Source organism: Astatotilapia calliptera, chromosome 3 (assembly GCF_900246225.1).
Source record: "Astatotilapia calliptera chromosome 3, fAstCal1.2, whole genome shotgun sequence".
Lineage (NCBI taxonomy): Eukaryota > Metazoa > Chordata > Actinopteri > Cichliformes > Cichlidae > Astatotilapia > Astatotilapia calliptera.
This window is the reverse complement of record NC_039304.1, coordinates 41,788,480-41,809,560: the sequence shown is the minus strand read 5'-3', so window position 1 is coordinate 41,809,560 and position 21,081 is coordinate 41,788,480. Positions and strand designations below refer to the sequence as shown.

General features: G+C 41.7%; 1 pseudogene; it reads right to left on the bottom strand.

The window, feature by feature from the left end:
* LOC113019578 (protein NLRC3-like) overlaps window positions 1–21,081 on the bottom strand; it is a 576,297-nt pseudogene that overhangs the window by 90,083 nt on the left and 465,133 nt on the right.

Below are 21,081 nucleotides of genomic sequence, written 5' to 3'. Positions count from 1 at the left end.
AAGAAGAAGAGGAGGAGCATCTGAAGAAGGAGGAAGCAGAGAAGGTGTGTTGGTCAGTTAAACACAGCACAGAGGTGCACTAATCAGCTCTCTCTCCTCACAGCAGGAAGGCTGGAAGTGCTGATCCTGGATCAGCCCTGGAGGTGAGGCAGGTATGAGTGTGAGCTGTAGTTTAAACACTCTGAGCAGTCATTGAGACCAGAAAAGCTCTGAGAACTTTACACTGCATGAAACCCAAGAGGCTGCTCAGGACCAAACATGAGGAGGATATAAAAGGTGACCCTGACTGACAACATCTGCCCAGCTGCATCATGTCAGATCTCCTCTAAGCAGTGCAAAAGAAATGAAGGAGGACTCTGTCTGTGGCTCTTCCTCCACAGGAGGTCTTTCCTCCCTCCTCCTTCTTCATTTATTAGTGTTTGTTCCTCATCATCAACTTACCCGCAGGAACAGCCAGCCCAGACAGCAGCAGCACACACACACCTGTAACAGGACAGAGGTCACTAAAGGTCACCAAAGGTCAGAGCTCATGATGAGGACAGACAGGTGTAGGAACATCAGCTCACCTGCAGCAGTCAGCAGAAACAGGCCTGAAACTGAAGAACCCACTGATCAGAGATCAAATGGTCACATGACCAAAGAGAAGCATTCAGACTGCAGTGATTGGCTGTTCCCACACATCAATAATCAACAGCGCCCTCCAGTGTTGGACAGACAGATAATAAATGTGGAGAAACTCACAGAAGGAGACTCGTCCGCTCCATCTCAGATAGCCATCATCGCCACACTTCCACAGGTCTGATCCCCAACCCCCTACATCACACAGAGCACACATCAGCACAGGAGCAGCTCCAACGACAGTCACCTCAATGTGCTTCATATTGTAAGACCCCACAATAACACAAAGAAACAATCAGATGACCCTCTTTCAGCAATCACTTTCGCCACAGTGGGAAGGAAAAACTCACTTTAACAGGAAGAACCTTAACTTATTCATGCAAAAACATAAATAATCTCACGCGCAATCATGTACATTTCAACTGATTTGTGAAAACATACGTTCATTTCTATACTTTTAAATGTTAACACAGTTTAATTAACACAGTAGTAACACAGCCCCCGTTTAGACTCCCCCCTGCTTGCTGTTGGTGTTGCTTCCATGTAAAATAGGACGGCTGCTGTTAGCCTTCATTAAGCTGTGTGACTTAAACGTGTATCAGAGTGAGTTCAGCTTTCTCTGTGTAAACAGACGTTGGTGGAGCAGCTGCAGACTTTGTTGCTCAGCTGATCAGATGAATCCTGCAGCTTTGTCCCAGTAAAGCTTTTACAGGCGATCGCAGGAACATCGCTGTGTTCTTTCACTCCACCTGAGCTAAGCGCCACGGTAACCTTAACCTTAATTGCTAAACTGTGACATCATTATCAATGCTGCTGTTGTGTTATCAGCAGTGTTGGTCAAGTTACTTGAAAAAAGTAGTCAGTAACTAATTACTGATTACTTCCCTCAAAAAAATAATCCCGTTACTTTACTGATTACTTATTTTCAAAATAAATAAATTACTTAGTTACTTTTTAAAAACACAACTTACAACCTGAATAGGTAATAAAGCGATAGATCTTTCAGCCCAATTCTACTTTTTCTACATTGTTATGACCCAGGTCATTGTTGCCGTGTGGTGCTGTTACTTGCCACACCATGCGGGGGCATTGTTTGTACTCTGTGATGTCTGTTTCCAGGTGGAGGCTAACCATTGGTGGAAGAGGGAATGAGGCCAGCTACAAATTGGGACCTGACTGGGCCGGCAGCCCCTCCTACTACTTCCTGTTTCCAGTGAGCTGCGCGTTTGGGGCCCGTCGTGGCGTGTGACAGAGCTGGGCTGCAGTAAAAACAGTTTAGAGAGTCGTATCTGGACATGGTAGCTGTAGGGGTGGGAAGCCGTTTCTTTTTCTCCTGTTTCGGGTAGGGAGACAGGTTAGAGGTTTGTATTTTCTTTTGGGGTGGATTCATAGGTAAGTTAGTTCTGATTCATTTCCAGTGTTTTGTTTGTTGTTTTGGCCATGCCCACCCTGGCGCTCGCTACCTGTCAAGTTAATAAAACGACTACTCATTGTAAAGCTGTGGCTGTGTGATTTACTACTTTTTATTATTTTTCTTGTGTTATTATTATTTCCCCCCCCCCAGGCCGGCGTGTAACAGCATAATCCGTCATATAAAATGTAATCAAATGGAAAAGTCTCTTTTTAAAACTTGTTTTAACCTTTTAACTTTATGCATCAAGCAAAAATTTAATTATATGCAACATTCTCTGACTGGAAGAAATTAGTTTAACATTTAAACCTATTTTCTGCACATTCCAGCACATAAAATAAAATATTTTGTGTGTTTACACTCAGTCTTTCAAATAGATGCAAGTAAAACACAGCAGAAAATAAATAAAGTCAAAGACTCAGCGGTCCTGTTGCTCTATTTTCACCTGTAAAGCAGGAGTGGGGTAGTTGGAGGTTTACCCTGGTGCAGGTGTGCCGCGGTCAGTGGAAGAATCCGCGAGTTTCTCTGTGAGTTTCCCATTACATCGTTGCGCACTTGGTGCTTGCTTGGAAGTTTAGGGGCTTTTTTCGCTGTAAAATGTTTTCCTCCCACGCACGATGGACGCTAATGTTTTTGTCACTTTTTATGGAATCAAACTCAAAGTAAGGTCAGTACTTCCACGCTTTAAACGTTGCACGCTCATACTCTCTCCCACAATCGATATGTGATCCATTGTTGATCTGCACACAGCTGTTGCCATGAATGTCGCACTGGCTTACGTTATTGTCATGAGACACTCTCGCAAAAAAATCACGGTTTTAGTAAAGCAGTAACGCAGCGTTCCTACGGGAAAGTAACGGTAATCCAATTACCTTTTTTTGCGATAGTAATCCCTTACTTTACTCGTTACTTGAAAAAAGTAACCATCTCTGGTTATCAGTCTTTGTTTTTCAAACCGGGAGCTGTGTGGGCTTACTGCTGTCACACTCTTATTCATATGGTTGCACTGCAGGTCTGTTTTTAGTCACTAATGTGGCCTGTGTTTCCATGGTGACAGTGGAGCGCTACAGAGTCACGTGTCAAACGAATTATTGAATTTTTGCAATCCTAATCCAGATGTTGCAGACCTGTTGGAAACATCAACAGCTAGTTTCAGTGATATGTGAGGATTTGCTGGAGGATGGATTAATGCGTGGAGGTCAAAGGTCACAGACATCAGTCAGCGTGACGGTAGAGCTCGCTCTGTTACTAAGTCACACACACACACTCTTCACCTTCTCTGTTCCTCATCCATATGTAGCACACGTAGGCAGCAGCCAGAATGATCAGAGTACCCAGCAGCACAGCTGAGAGAACTGTGGGCCAGACTGGACGAGGAGGTTCTGTAACACAAAGACACGAGACATAAACATCATCAACATGTTTGTATGAATTCACATCAATCTGACCTCTGTCAACTGACCCGTGACCTTCAACTGTACTTCAGTCCAGCTCAGCTCTTCTTTGCTCCTGAGGGTGATGCAGGTGTAGGTTCCACTGTCAGAGACTGTAGGGTTTCTCAGAGTGAGGCTGAGGTCTCCAGTCTGCAGAGCGTCGGCTCTCATTGATGTTCGACCGGCGTAACGAACGTTTTGATCATGAAGATTGTCACCACTAAGCAAGCGCACGTGGACTCGCGGGTTCTTGAACTCATCACAGTGCCACAGCAGTTCTGTGGCGCTCCTGGAATCATCAGCTTGTATCCGACAGGGAAGCAGGACAGACTCCACCCCCTCATAAACCTCCACCCCTGAGGCATGCTGGGAAACTGAAGACAGAAACATGAAACAGATAGACGCTGTGACTCACAGTCACCTGACCTTTCACTTACACACACACACACACACACACACTCGCACTGACACACACAGTGATATTCTCAGAGTGTCACAGAGACTAAGAGTTTGACAAACTACTTCCAGAGTTATTTAATTTTAAACCTTTTTGTTGTATGGACCCGCCCACCTGGCTGCATGAGCCAATCAGAGCTGTTCCCTGCACCACAAAGTCTCATGGACTGGTTTGCAGCACAGCGTAAAGGTGGAACCAACTCTACTGACTTTATTCTGTAAAGTTTTAGATGAACCTCTCATTTGTATTTTACTTTTTTTCTCAGAGCTGCTCTGAATTTAGGAGGAAGATGAGGACCAGTTTCATTTTGAAGCAAAGACGTGAACATTAGCAAGAAGAAAGCACAACAAGGATGTGACAGCAGAGCTCTGTTCACCTGATGGAGCAATAGAAACATTTTTGTCATTAAACTCAATCATCAAGATGTTTTTATTTTCCCACCTTTTCTCTGTATGTATATATATATATACACTCACATACGCACACATATATATATATACACATACATATATGCGTGTCTTTGTGTGTGTATATATATATATATATAGAGAGAGTGATATTATACCCCTTTCGTCAAACGCAGTGATTTATGACCCCTAATTAAATTATCCCCTAATTAAATTATTCATGAGCTCCGGAAGTCCGGAAGTAGGAAGTAATTAAGTAATAAAAATATGATATTCATAAAAATATGATATTCATAAAAATATGATATTCATAAAAATATAATTGATTATTTAGAAAGTTTCTTATATATCAAAAATAGCATTCTTTTATTTCTTTAAGCAATTAAAAAAATTTATTTATTTTTTTATGCTCAAAAAACGCCATCTGGTGGAGGGTCAGTGTGTGTGCGCGCGCCCGCGCGCGCCCGAGGCTGTGTGTCTGGGCGCGCAGGGGCGCGCCCGTGTCTCCGGACCGTGCTCTCTCGGGCTCCGTGCTCATGTGTTTAAAAATGTATTAAACCATATTAAAATTGTTTAGTTAAACTTGTGCTTTTGTAACGTTCAGTATGGCCACAAACACATGCTGCATGCCTTGGGGGAAAACTTTATTTCGATTTATATGCATTTGTAGATTTAGAATAAAACTCATACTCAGAAAAAACTCGCGATCCCCTAACCCTCCTTAGAAACATAAGCAGGGAAAACTCCTTAAAAAACCCTCCGCGATTTCTCCAAAACCCTACAATAACTTGTTAGGGTACCCCCTCTATTCCCAAAACCTTATATTCGATAACAGGGAAAATCCTGAAAAAATCCTTAGTCTTTTTTCTCAAATTCAGCGCCCCGCGGCTCCCTTCATGCTCAGCCAAACAAAGCCAAAACTCCTTTAAAAAAAATTCTCCGCGATTTCTCCAAAACCCTAGAATAACTTGTTAGCTACCCCTCTATTCCCCCCCCAAAAAAAGCGCTATAATCCAAAAACATTGGGAAAGCTCCTTACTCTTTTTTCTTCAAAAACTTCCCTCTTACTAGCAAGCTCTAAAATTCTACGCAGAGTCTAAGTTCTACCTCGCTCTTAATCGCACCGACCCGCAACAGCTTCCAGAGCATAATTTGTCCTGCTTGTTCGCTCCCCGCTCTGCTCCCTAATGCGCTGCTTACCTCGTTTGAAAATTCCCCCCTTAGACCAACTCCGCCTCACTGCGCCCCGCTGCCAATCACATAACTATTGCACCGCTCCCTTCGCACCCCGGTTAGCCAATCCGCTCCAGGTCCGATTTTTATGATCTCCCGCTCAGGTTAAGACTATCTTCGAACCCCCAGAAGACATCTCACTTCAGACGTATCAACAACTGGAACCGCTCAGACTGCTTGCGAGTTCGCATAGGGAGCGGCCGATTTCAACAGCAACTTGCGTCTCTTTCCTTATCCGCATATCATTCGGTAAGTGTTAATCTTCCTCTCTAACTACATTTTTGCATTTTCCTTTTTACCATTCTGTCAATCCTTTCATTTAAAAAAATAAATAAATATCACAATGGTTTGTAACAGGTACAATACACCATCCATCCATCCATTCGCCTCCACTTATCCTTTTCTCAGGCTCGCGCGGTGCGCTGGAGCCTCCACTGTAAAAGATAGCAAGGCAGTGTGAAACTTTCTTTGCGGGAAAGACAAAACTGAGAGCCATGCTAGGCTCAGTGAGAGACTCTGCTCACCCTCTGCCCCAGCGATGGCAGTCCCTCACCAAGCTTGATTTCTGTTCTTTGTCTTGATTAAAGAATGTTAGCTACCGCTCATCGCTTGTCTGCAGGCTTTATTAAACGGAAAACTTCCACAACAACCTCTAAACAGTGGTTTATGGCTTTTTGTCACCTGCAACACCATGTAACACTTGGATGTTAGATTCTTTTACCAGTCAGTGTTGTTAGCCCCAACCCCCAGGCTCCAGGTGTCTGAGCTCTAACCCTGGCTGCCAAATGTCCCCCTGAGGCCTTTGTGCCTTTTACCACCAGACTAAGTTTGTAGTCCTATCTACTAATATTATTTTATTTTTTTATTATAGCACAAGTTTCAGTTAGGTTACTACTTTGACTTCCTCAATTTGAGCACATTTCTGACCCGATACTTTATCAAGCTTTTACTCGAGTGTTTTTGACACTAGCAGCTGTACTTCTACTTAAGTGAAAATTGCCTGCAATTTTGCCACCTCAGTTGCCACTTTTCTGGAGTTTGTACACTTTTTATATTGAAACGTTCAACGTTTTACGTGTTATCCTTGATCACAGTTCTAAACAAGTTAACTTTCTTCACTTCAAAGTAACCCAAAAAAGAAACTATATGTCCAGTTCTCTTTACTCCAAACCTGGTTTAAGGCTATGCTGTTGTTGTGATATGGCCATACAAATAATATTAAGTTTAATTAATCTTTAAAAAAAATGGCTGCTTCATGGCTATCTGTTCAGAGAATTTGCAGACTTTTATGGAAACTGTCACAATGTAACACTCTCACTGTCAAAACAGGGTTGATCCATGTTTCTATGAACACTGATTAATATATCAACAGCTCTCGAAATCCTTTTTTTTAAAGTAAAGCAGAACAGGATCTCTGTATCTCTAAAAATCCCAACAAAACTGGCAATCACCTCTAAACAAATGGAAGTAGTTTATGGATCTTTATCACCTGCAACACCATGTAACACCTAGATGTTAGACTCTTTTACCATCACATTTGCAAGGGTTTATGTGTTATCCTTGATCACAGTTCTAAATAAGTTAACTTTGCTTGACATAAAAGTAGCCCAAAGAAGACAAATATATGTCCAGTTCTTTTTTACTCCAAACCTACTGATCGGAAAACATTATGTGATGCTGGAAGTTTTCATCCTATCCATCTGCAAAACAAGTTTACCTGTAAGCCAACACATTAGACGTAAGCAAATTTGTGAAATTCCTGAACAATGTGCTTTGTGGAGTAGCAGTAGTACTAGAACTAGTACTAGTAGTCCTAGTATTCTGCAGCAACCAGGCTTCAAGAGTGATCACTCTTCTGGCTTTCAAATGGTGAAAACATGTCACAGTCTTAACCGCAAATCAGAAATGTTGGTAAATTTAAAAAGGAATTTAAACGTCAGCTTTGACATAGACACAGACTTTATTAATGCCACACTCAGGAAATTCACATGTTACACATGATTTAGCTCACCTGCTAAATCCCCAGAGCAATAACCACATCAGCATCATTAGCCTGAGTGTTGATCCTCCAGGTGAGTGAGTGGAGTTGAGTGTGTGTGTGTGTGTGTGTGTGTGTGTGTGTGTGTGTGTGTGTGTGTGTGTGTGTGTGTGTGTGTGTGTGATCAGAGGTGAAGCTGCTTTCTGCAAAGTCTCATCAACAACATCTTTAGAAACAAACATCAACAACCAGGAAGAGTCTTAAAGCACTAAATATGAAACAGACCATTTACCATACCCAACACTGAGCTCCTGCACAGTCAGATGGAGTGAAACATAATGTCCCAGTGGTGTTCTGTTGGATTTAGCAGGTGAGCGTTGTTGCCAGTCAAAACCTTTTTGGAAACTCTTTACAAGAATCAATGTAATTATTTGTTTTACTTGAATCAAATGTATTGGTTTATATACCTGAAATAAAACTTTTTTTTGGAAACCCGTTACATCAAATAAAACTTTCTTGGAAAATCATTGCAAGAATCAATCTCGTTATTTGTTTTACCCCATTCAAATCTATTGGTTTCATTACATCAAATTAAATAATTTTGGAAACCCCGTTACATCAAATAAAACTTTCTTGGAAAAACTTTACAAGAATCAATGTAATTATTTGTTTTACTTGAATCAAATGTAATGGTTTATATACCTGAAATAAAACTTTTTTGGAAACCCTGTACATGAAGTAAAAGGTTTTTGATCTTGTAAGTTCTGGCTTTAATATTTTCAGCTGATAAAGTGAACTTCATACAAACTCTGTGTTAGAAAAATCAAACTGTGTCTCGTGCGGGTGTATTGTGACTGCTCCATCACAATGTATAATTAGACTTGTGAGGTACACACAACAAGGCCAACAAGAAAAAGTGAATTAGAGATTCATTACAAAATACAAAAAATAAAAATAAATAGTGCACAAATTTAAAACAAGCAAAACACCTATGCAAGAGTAACTACTAATGATTTACAAATACTTGTCATATACAACCAATACACTCAGAGAATTTTACCATATCAGTATAAAGCTCTCTGTAATTCCTGGACAGTTCGTGAAATAATTTAAAATTAAATCTGTACTTCAGTTAACTATTCTTTTTTAACAACAGGTTTATGTCTTAGATCTACGGATACAGCTAAAACACTCTGCTTGTATAATGCTGTATTCTCTCCCAGCTTATCCTTTTCTCACAACAGGGTGATTCCCAAAGTACGAGTCAATAAAACAATCACTCTAAAAACCAGAACAGAAAGATAAAGTTGCAAAATAAAAGATTAAGGATTGTGTTTTTATAGCATGTAGTAAACTATCCCCTTTTTCTAACACAGAGGATTTTCAGAGCTGTTGATATATTAATCAGTGTTCATAGAAACATGGATCAACCCTGTTTTGACAGTGAGAGTGTTACATTGTGACAGTTTCCATAAAAGTCTGCAAATTCTCTGAACAGATAGCCATGAAGCAGCCATTTTTTTTAAGATTAATTAAACTTAATATTATTTGTATGGCCATATCACAACAACAGCAAAACCTTAAACCAGGTTTGGAGTAAAGAGAACTGGACATATAGTGTCTTTTTTGGGTTACTTTGAAGTGAAGAAAGTTAACTTGTTTAGAACTGTGATCAAGGATAACACGTAAAACGTTGAACGTTTCAATATAAAAACTGTACAAACTCCAGAAAAGTGGCAACTGAGGTGGCAAAAGTGCAGGCAATTTTTTACTTACGTAGAAGTACAGCTGCTAGTGTCAAAAACACTCGAGTAAAAGCTTGATAAAGTATCGGGTCAGAAATGTGCTCAAATTGAGGAAGTCAAAGTAGTAACCTAACTGAAACTTGTGCTATAATAAAAAAATAAAATAATATTAGTAGATAGGACTACAAACTTAGTCTGGTGGTAAAAGGCACAAAGGCCTCAGGGGGACATTTGGCAGCCAGGGTTAGAGCTCAGACACCTGGAGCCTGGGGGTTGGGGCTAACAACACTGACTGGTAAAAGAATCTAACATCCAAGTGTTACATGGTGTTGCAGGTGACAAAAAGCCATAAACCACTGTTTAGAGGTTGTTGTGGAAGTTTTCCGTTTAATAAAGCCTGCAGACAAGCGATGAGCGGTAGCTAACATTCTTTAATCAAGACAAAGAACAGAAATCAAGCTTGGTGAGGGACTGCCATCGCTGGGGCAGAGGGTGAGCAGAGTCTCTCACTGAGCCTAGCATGGCTCTCAGTTTTGTCTTTCCCGCAAAGAAAGTTTCACACTGCCTTGCTATCTTTTACAGTGGAGGCTCCAGCGCACCGCGCGAGCCTGAGAAAAGGATAAGTGGAGGCGAATGGATGGATGGATGGTGTATTGTACCTGTTACAAACCATTGTGATATTTATTTATTTTTTTAAATGAAAGGATTGACAGAATGGTAAAAAGGAAAATGCAAAAATGTAGTTAGAGAGGAAGATTAACACTTACCGAATGATATGCGGATAAGGAAAGAGACGCAAGTTGCTGTTGAAATCGGCCGCTCCCTATGCGAACTCGCAAGCAGTCTGAGCGGTTCCAGTTGTTGATACGTCTGAAGTGAGATGTCTTCTGGGGGTTCGAAGATAGTCTTAACCTGAGCGGGAGATCATAAAAATCGGACCTGGAGCGGATTGGCTAACCGGGGTGCGAAGGGAGCGGTGCAATAGTTATGTGATTGGCAGCGGGGCGCAGTGAGGCGGAGTTGGTCTAAGGGGGGAATTTTCAAACGAGGTAAGCAGCGCATTAGGGAGCAGAGCGGGGAGCGAACAAGCAGGACAAATTATGCTCTGGAAGCTGTTGCGGGTCGGTGCGATTAAGAGCGAGGTAGAACTTAGACTCTGCGTAGAATTTTAGAGGTAGCTAGCAAGAGGCAAGTTTTTGAAGAAAAAAGAGTAAGGAGCTTTCCCAATGTTTTTGGATTATAGCGCTTTTTTTTGGGAATAGAGGGGTAGCTAACAAGTTATTGTAGGGTTTTGGAGAAATCGCGGAGAATTTTTTTTTAAAGGAGTTTTGGCTTTGTTTGGCTGAGCATGAAGGGAGCCGCGGGGCGCTGAATTTGAGAAAAAAGACTAAGGATTTTTTCAGGATTTTCCCTGTTATCGAATATAAGGTTTTGGGAATAGAGGGGGTACCCTAACAAGTTATTGTAGGGTTTTGGAGAAATCGCGGAGGGTTTTTTAAGGAGTTTTCCCTGCTTATGTATCTAAGGAGGGTTAGGGGATCGCGAGTTTTTTCTGAGTATGAGTTTTATTCTAAATCTACAAATGCATATAAATCTAAATAAAGTTTTCCCCCAAGGCATGCAGCATGTGTTTGTGGCCATACTGAACGTTACAAAAGCACAAGTTTAACTAAACAATTTTAATATGGTTTAATACATTTTTAAACACATGAGCACGGAGCCCGAGAGAGCACGGTCCGGAGACACGGGCGCGCCCCCGCGCGCCCAGACACACAGCCTCGGGCGCGCGCGGGCGCGCGCACACACACTGACCCTCCACCAGATGGCGTTTTTTGAGCATAAAAAAATAAATACATTTTTTTTAATTGCTTAAAGAAATAAAAGAATGCTATTTTTGATATATAAGAAACTTTCTAAATAATCAATTATATTTTTATGAATATCATATTTTTATGAATATCATATTTTTATGAATATCATATTTTTATTACTTAATTACTTCCTACTTCCGGACTTCCGGAGCTCATGAATAATTTAATTAGGGGATAATTTAATTAGGGGTCATAAATCAATTAAGGGGGTCATAAATCACTGCGTTTGACGAAAGGGGTATAATATCACTCTCTTATATACATATATACATACATATAAGTGCAATAATGCAATAATCTTTTCTGGCATCGTTGTATTTTTACTCAGTTGTATATAGCATTCGTATTCTATTTTTATCTTATTGTATATTTTTATTCTATTTTATTCTACTGTATATAGTATATTATTTTATTCTATTCTGTACAGTTGTGTACTGTATTTATTCTTATTGTATTCTAATTTTTGCGTCATAACTTTTGCACTGTCCACTTCCTGCTGTGACAAAACAAATTTCCCACGTGTGGGACTAATAAAGGTTATCTTATCTTATCTTATGTTATTGTATTTTGCACACCTCTGTTGCTTGTGAAGCTTACACCCAAAATATCACTTGCATGTGCTGAACCAGTGTACCTGCACATGTGATGTGACAATAAAAGTGATTTGATTTACTGTATGTACTGATACTGCATGTAGTGCAGATATTGATATGTAGTACTGATACTGATTGTTGTACTGATACTGCATGTGGGTACTGATGCTTATATGTAGCACTGATATCTTAGGGTGTGGGTAAATGTTCCACTGTGGTCAAGCTGAAGTTACAGCACTGAACGACCACGCTCCCCACACGGCTTCTTTTTTCTCTCTCTGGCTCCTCCACCTGCTGGGGTGTGAGCTTAAATCTAAAAAAGGCTCAGTGGGCACTTCCTGTAGTACAGACTCCTCCCTGCACTCTAAGGTTAAACACGTCAGATCATCACATAGACCATGTAGAGACATGAACACAGCTCAGTGTTCAGCGGGTGGAGCAGGTCCATCTTGCATGGAGGCCATGGGAGTGAGCTTCATCACATGAACGAGCTTCATCACATAAAAGAGCTTAATCAGTGGACATGAGCAGTTAATAAATAATGTCAATGTGGAGGTTTTACTGAAGTGTTCCGCACTCACTGTGAACACCCAGCTTCACATTTGGCCACATGACCACAGGGTAGTTCAGTGTGGTCATATAAAAACATGCTTGACTGTAGAAATTCAGTTTGCACGAAGCACATTTACCTTAATGAATAAATAAACCTTTGTTTTAATGTAGTTCAGCTGCATTGAACTATTACTCCATGTTTCCTGATGGTTTAAGAATCATTTGTGTGTGTGTGCATGCATCCATGTGTGTGTTTGTTTGTGTGTGTGTGTGCATGCGTGCGCCTGTGTGTGTGTGTTCAAAGGATCAGAGCAGCTTTCTTACCGAGTAAGAGGAGCAGGATCATCATCTTCATCCTCAGTAACAATCCCGTTACAGCTGATCCTCTCAGGCTCACCGACGGCTGTCAGAGCAGAGCTGTTACTCTGCAGCTGATGGCACAGAAAAAAGTTCTCTTTCACAGGAAGTCCCCTCCTCTGAGAACCTTCACAATAAAAGCTGTTTACAGTGTCGAACACAGAGCCAACTGGAGGATCAGAGGTTAGAGGGAAAGATAGAAAGAATAATGTGCAGGTCAGAAGCTGTAACACTGTGTGAAAGTCAAATGTGCACCAACAGCTTCATCACAGCTTTGAAATCATGTGGACTGCAGACCGGATCCTTCTATGATAAATTTCAATAACTCTGAAGACAGAAGGGCCAGAGAGCGTGAAACTGTAGCAATAATAATATTAATAGTTTGCATTTATATAGCGCTTTTCTAGGCACCTAAAGCGCTTTACAATTCATTCACTCTCACATTCACACACTGGTGGAAGCAGCTACGGTTGTAGCCACAGTTGCCCTGGAGCAGACTGACAGAAGGGAGGCTGCCATATCGCACCATCGGCCCCTCTGGCCAACACCAGTAGGCGGTAGGGTAAAGTGTCTTGCCCAAGGACACAACGACCAGGACAGAGAGAGCAGGGGGATCAAACCTTCAACCTTCCGGTTACAGATGAGCTTCCCATTCCCCTGAGCCACGGTCGCCCCCAATGCATGTAAAGCAGTCACTCGCGCATGCACGATGGTTTCTTTTTGTGCACGGATGCTGAGATTAATTTTCTGTATGCTGGACATCACAGATTTAGTCACCCAGGGACTGATGTTAGGAGGAGTTTTAACTCACCTTGAAGGAACAATCATGTCTCCCACCTGTGCAGGGTCACCCCTGGGGTGGGTCTTAAGTGTCTTTTTAAAGATATCAACAGTGTTCACAGATCTTAGTTCCAGTGGAAGTGAGAGCCGCAGCTTTGGGGCCACAACCTTGAAAGCACAGGCACTGACTTAGACTGACTTAGACAGGCAGCCAAAATCATCAGTGATCCCTTTGACTACTTCTTCAGGTCTCTGCGAAGGCGGTCGCACTTTTCTCCTCTCCTCCTTCCCCTTATCTTCCCTGCTTAGCCTCTTGTGTCCTTGTCCTGTTTCGTGTGCATTACTTTCCCTGGAACAGTCTCTCACAGTCATTCTCTAAAACCTAAAAGAGAATTATAGATTTGATCAACTGGTCTCTGAATGCTATTGACACCCTTTTCTCAACGAGAAGTCTGGGCTCAGGAAAGCCCGAGTGCCCTGGAGGGACTTTCCCTGCCGGATACACGGGTGGCAGACATGGAGGATTGTGTGCCTGGTGGGACTGTCGATCGAGGACGCTGAAGATATCTACCTATTCGGAACCATGATAACAGGGTTCTTGCTGATCGGAGCTGGCTTGGCCCTGACTTATCGGAGAATTAAGAGAGCGGAACCGGCTGTTCACACCCCCTTAAGGCTGCCTGCTGGGATTGAAACGGTGGGACGAGGCGTGACTTCTCACAACGAAAGCAGCATGGTTAAGACAGCTCACTGCAGTTGTGGGGTCTCAGAATCAAAAGAATGACAACACCACGGAACGGGAGTTTGATACCATCATGGGGAGGCTCGCGGTTCTCCAACGGGAGATTGAGACCAGTGTCGGAGTGTTAAAGAACAGCTTTGAAATTCTCCTGAGCTGCTCGCATAAAAGAAAAATCAACAACATCAACATCAGAATGCGGATACCTCGGCGCCAGCTGCAGGCCCAAGGCTGGAGCTGAACAAAAACTCCCAGATAACGACTGTGTGTTGACTATTCTTCCCATTCCATGCAAGGCCACCTGGGTTGGCTGGAAGGCGGTCGACTGGACCAGTGCAGACATGCTGCAGGACCGGATGCGCTGTCTACGCCGGCTCTCTCTTACCCTTTACCCGCCCCTGTTGCTTGTCTCGTGTTTCTATGGTGTATTGATAGTCATGTGCTTTTGTGCTGAGGTGTTTTTTCTGTTATCAAACTGTTCTCCCACTAGGAGCTCAGTCTGAGTGGAGTTTTTTTTTCTCCTCCTCTTACCTCATGTTATGTATTTTCGTTGTTGTTTTTTTTCCTATCAGCCTACCTTTCTGACATGTCTGCCCAATGTGATGTTTGTGTAAAGTTGGTCAGAAGGTTCCTTTGTAAGTGCGCATGTGCCATTAGCGTGCTGCCTGCTGTAACCCTAATTTCCTTCGGGATTAATAAAGTACTCTGATTCTGATTCTTATTCACCCGCATTTCAATGGCTCCCCTCTGGGCGACGCCTCCACTAAATTTCCTGCAAGACTGAGAGGAGGAGAGCCACCTTTGTCCCCAAAGCCACCCTGCTTTTTAACTCCAGCCGATAAGAACATTTCCCACACCAGAAACATAAACTACTCTGCACTATTTTTATAATGCCAACACTTAATTCACTTTTAGTCACTTACAGTTATTTATTCACCTATTCAGTCACTTTAATTTAAAAACTGTGTAATTTTAAAACTGTGTATATACTGTATATTCTGTGTATTTATTATCTCACTCTTATTGCCTGTTTATGCCCTGTCCTTATCTTCAACATCATGTTGCTCTCTTGGATCTTATTTGCCCCTCGGGGATGAATCAAGTCTTTCTGATTCTGATTCTGTCACCTTTGGTCTTTAAGCTGGACCAATGTACAGACAACAAGCTTTGATCATAGAGATCTCTGTATGACTGAAGTTGTTCACTGATATAGGGAAGTATCTGAGGGCTCTGAAATTGATCACCAAAATGGTTCTCACATGGGACCTGTTAGAGAGCCTGGTGAGAACCCTCGCAGCAGCATTCTGAACCATCTGTAGGCGATGCAGGGATAATCTGCTCAAACAGGGGAATAATGCCCTAACGTTGCAGCTCAACGTGCATCAACGCTGCATCTTATATTCTTAATCTGCCTGTTCTGTCAGAAACCTGCCTGCAGAAAATGAACCTAAAGTATGTAATGCAAGGATGTCATCACTTTAGAGATGGAGAAAGCATAAAGTGACAATTATGAATCACTTAACATGATAAGGAGATTCCGCAGGTCATTAATCAATGTATAAAACTAAAATAAAATGTCTTTTTAGTGACACAGGATACAAACATGGAAGCAAGATGTATAATTAGGATTATTTAAAATAAACATTAATAAATTAGTGCAATTTCTTTAACCATAAAGAATAACTAAATCCTTCAGGACAATGCCACATCAATGCACTGAACTCACTATGTTATCCCTCTAACAGCCTCCACATGTTCTCACTGTAATTTCCCCTCATGAATGAATTTATGCTGCCCTAATGTGAATGATTGCAGGGAAATCAAACGCATTTCACTCGCAGTACTCGAGCAGTTGGTCTTCAAGGTTTCTACTCCACTCCAATGCACGCTATTTTCTGCAAGTACCGCTGCTTCGCCTCTGGACGCAATCGGTCTCTATACAGTCCGTTCTCTTTTGAGCTGCTTTTAAGCATCTTGTAGTCATCGTTCCAACACAGTGTGTTTGTTTTGATTCGTAGACCCCGAAAATGGTGCCGCGCTCCCACAATGCTTTGCGGCATGACGTCAACTCCAAAGCCCTATATGCCTGTATATATTGTACTATTCTTAGTTAGCGTATTGTCTGTCTTGTTAATGTTGGTTTATAATGGAGCACTGTAACAAAAAATAATTTCCCCCAGGGTGTCATGGTCCTGGGTCGTGCGACCCAGTGTTTTGTGTTTAGTCTATTTTGATGTTTATTGATTGTTTAGGTTCATTTAGTTATTCCAGCTCATTTGTAATTATATTACCCTTGTATATAGCCTCCCTTGCCCTTCATGTGTTTATGTCCGTGTGTCTTGTGTTGTCAAGTTCATGCTGTCGCTTCTGTCATCTTCCCCTGTACTGAGTCTCCCTGGTTCGTGCGTCTCTGGTGACAGTGACTCTGGTGACAGTGGCAGAGAAAAGGACATTAAAGAAACTGATGGACATTATGAACAATGCTGGGCATCCTCTGCACACGGCCATAAACAATCAGAAGAGTCTGTTCAGTGACAGGTTGCTTCTCCCCAAGACAAGAACTAACAGACTTAAAAACTCCTTTGTCCCACACGCCATCAGACTGTTTAACTCCTCTCTGGAGGGGAGAGGGAGGGGAAACAGGAGGACAAAGGAGGGGGGAACAACTAAGCTGTAGTGCCTCTGCACCTCACTGTACAATACCTTGTGCAATACTTTTTGTAAATAGTCAACGGTGCAATAGACTCAATACTTGAAATGTGCAATTCACTTGTATTTTTATTTTTTATTCCTATTTATTCTATTTATCCCCTTTGTATATTTTATTTATATTTGTCTCTGTATTTATATATATGTGTGTGTGTGTGTGTGTGTGTGTATATATATATATATAACAGTTCTGTAACTGTAACTTCGGTCGTTGCTGTGCTTTTTTTGGAAGTCGAATTTCCCAGAGGAACCCACCCGAGGGATTAATAAAGTTCTATCTTATCTTATCTTATCTTATCTATCTGTCATGAGTCATGTCTGCATGGTTATGTTTGGTTCATGTCATGTCTAATCTCCATGTTTCCTGTTGTACTTTGAAAGTCTGTATTGAATGTCAGTGTATTCAGTTTCACTCCTCCTGTCGTTAAGTTCATGTATATCAGCTGCGTTCCCATGTGTGGCCACTTCCCCTGATCATCCCTCATGTGTATTTAGTCTCTGTGTTTCTTACAGTCTGTGTCGCGTCGTCTGTGTTCCCACCCTCCGTGTTTCCATGCCCGGTCTGTTGTATTCTAAATCATAGCCTTACCTTAGTTCATTCCCCAGTTTAGGTTTCTGTTTAGTTATTGCTTTTGTGCTGCCCTTATTCTTGTTCGTTTCTCTTATGTTACCAGCCACAATAAAAGGCTCGCTTTTGTTTAAAGTTCACTCCCGAGTCACTTGTGTCTGCACCTGAGTCCTCCACGCACTCTCCACACGGTCTGTCACAGCGGACCGTGACACAGGGATCAATAAAGTATTCTGATTCTGATGAATTATAATAATTAAGGTGGGATAAATGAAAGCATGTGTAATCATTTCCATTTTACTTTGAGAGACAACATGACAGATTGTGGCAGCAAACACAGGCACAATCTTCCCTGGCCAAGTGAGCTCCAGTTAGCGCAATAAAAATAGGGTCTTAGAGCAGGCCTGCTCTGATTGATAGAAAGCCTCAGCAGAAGACACAGAGGGAAACTCAGAAATTACAGACACAGAGAGCTCTGAATTTACTTTCACTCAGGTAGTGAAAACGGGTCCTCTGTCTACACAGAGTTAGCAAAAAGTTCATTTTTACTGTTCATATGGATATAACTAATATAACTAACAGGAATTGACTCATTATGATCTGTGACAGGGACTGAAAACAAGGTCTTGGGGGAGGCAAGCACAGAATTACTAGAACCAGAGTGAGCCCAGGAGATAAACCCCTTTCAGACTGAGCTAATTGAGTTATATTGCTGATTGTTTCAGACTGAGCTGCTTCAGAAACTCTTTCTGACTGAGAAGCATGAAAATTAGTCTTTGACAGAGCACAAAAAGCCATCTTAGGAAACTCCGGCCATTAACCAGTCTTAGGAAATTCTGGCTCATCGCCACAAATAGATGCAGGTTCATATACGAAATCTACACGCACAGTTTTATTTTCAGCCAGTTCAGGAGAACAAAAGGATATGTTATTTAGATTTACTGACTCAGCGCTGAGTTACGGGTTCAACACATTCAGACAGAGAAAAAGTCCAGAGGAAAAAAAAACAAAACTACTGTCATTGAGGTGTCAGATAGTCCAGGGTCACAATGTTCAAGGGGAGCTGCACAGTCAAGCTTTGGCTGTGCAGAGATCACAGCTTCAGCAGGCTGAGGCTGGGACAGGAAGCTGAACAAGGAGCGAGGAGGCTGGCTACAGGCACCCCTCAGCTGAGCCGGGTTGGATCCCGGTGGGAGAGTAAAAGGAGGAGCAGGATGTCTGCAGAGAGCCCAGAGAGCCAAGCAAGTTCGGAACGCAAGACTGTGAAAACTAGAACAGGAAACACTGAGATGCAGATGATCGTATTTCTGAGACTGTCCATTCAGTTTGGTACTTATATTATTTTTCAGTCACTTTCCATAAAATAGGACATTAGCAGACTGCCCAAAAATATGTTCAGATTATGTGAATTTTATAAGTTTGAGGTTTGTTCATCTTCAGAGTTTTGAATGCAGAGCTAAAACTTTGGCTCCGTCCTAAAACTCTCCACTAACTCTCCAGAGTCACACAAATTCCTGGTCCTCAGTAATGCTTCATCAGATTTCACTGAAAACAAAGCAGAACTGAACTGTCTTCAGTTCTGACTTCAGCTGTCTAACTGACCTGTTCTCACAGCATTTTAAAATAGAACCGAAAGTCCGGTTAAAATCAGCTCAGATCTGTGCAGTCATGAGCAGAGCTGCTGCTATTTTCAGAGGTTTGTCACAGTTGCACAATAACTGCTTCTGTAGATGAAAGAAGTTCTCTCTTGATAAAGTTTGACTGGGGATGTATTGGCTGACTCACATTTAAGATCAAGATTTAATCTTGCATATTCCAAACGGGAGCTGATATCCTTCTACATCCAGCCAAGCTTTTTAGCCGCTCACAGTTACTTCACATCTGCACCTCTGCAGCTCCTCCTCATGCTGTTTCTGACTGCAGATGAAAGAGTACTGACTATATCAAGCTCAAGTTTTATTTTCATATACAGGTAATGTGGCACATTACTACCGGCAATTAAAATCTTAAGCTCAGAGCCCCACAATTTTTCAGCAAAGAAAAATTGCACACAATAGATAAGAGATTGAACTGTACAAATAAATCAAAATTAATATTAATTAAAATAAATTAGAATAAATAAATGCAGATTATTAAAACTACTGTATATACATATACAATGTGATTGCGCAAAATAAACTGTCCTATATTTCAGTATGGAGTAGAAACTGTCCCTGAATCTGCTGGTTTGGGTATAGATCTTGCTGTACCATGGGAAGGGTGTATGGGTGGGGTGGCTGGGATCAGTGAGGGTCTTCTGAGCCTTCCTCTTACAGCGCTGTGAGTGATGTTTTTAACGAACACCTTTTTATTTAGTGTAATGCACAAACACACCAACAGAGGGCAGTAATATCCCTTCAACATACATTGTAAAATTACTATTACAACAGTGAGTAGAGGTCCTAGATGGCTGGCAGTTCAGAGCTGCTGATACTCTGTGCTGATCTGACCACCCTCCATAGAACAGCTGCCATATCAGCTTATGATACAGCCAGACAGAATACTGTCGATGCTGCATTGATAGAATTTGGTGTGTATTTTGGGATGAATGGCAAACCTGATGTTAATCCACAGGAACCTGAAGCATCTGACATCTCTGTCCCCTCAATATAAATGGGGATTTGCCTCTGCCGTGCAGTCTGTTGTTATCCCGATACCATGATGTCAGGGTTCTTACCTCTGCTCTGTAAGCAGACTCACTGATGGTGGCTGATTTAATGATTTATAGTGTTGAAAGCAGACTACAGATAAAAACAGTGAGAAGCTGAAAATGTCTGTGAAAACAGATGCCAGTTAGTGAGCACATGCTTTGACAGTATGACCTGGGATGTTACCTGGTCCAGAAACCTTATATTCAATTCAATCTCATCAAGGCACTTTATAAGGTAGACCCTACAATAATACATACAGAGAAAACGAACAATCATATTACCCTCTATGAGGAACTGCTTTGGCAACAGTGGAACCCACCCATGTTTTAATTCATGTTGTGGTTGACCAGTAAATACATATTTACTGGTCTCTGGAATATGTGTCACTCTGTATATTATCCTCCACTTTGCTCAATGCAGTGAGAAACTGTTACTGCCCGGTGCAAGCGATAGAAAAGAATGAGTTTCAGAGTGCAGCACACACAACATCATTAGTGAACTTATTTCTGTTTAAAATGAGCTCATTAGTCAAGAGATAACACGGATCCACCACTCTGTGTGCCCACTACCCAAGGAGACACTCCTGACCCTGAGTGCTGCAGGAATGTGGAATATCACTCCTCTGGTGGTGAAGGAACTGGAGGTAGAGAAGGAAATGAACCAGTATATCACTGAAGCTATTTGGGAGCTTTCACCAGAGTCACAAGGTCACATTTGAAACTCTTAGAAATATGGTATCTAACAGATACTTACTCTGGATGGCAGGGTCTTGGCCTCCAGTAAGACTTGGAGAGTTGTTCCATGTGGATATTAAATAAATACGTAGGACTGATTTCTTCCTTTGGTGCACTAGTCTGCTGATTATCTCTTGATAATGTCACCCTTTCAAATACAAATCAGTCCCAATAGTGAATCCTATATTTATTAGCATAGAAAAGAG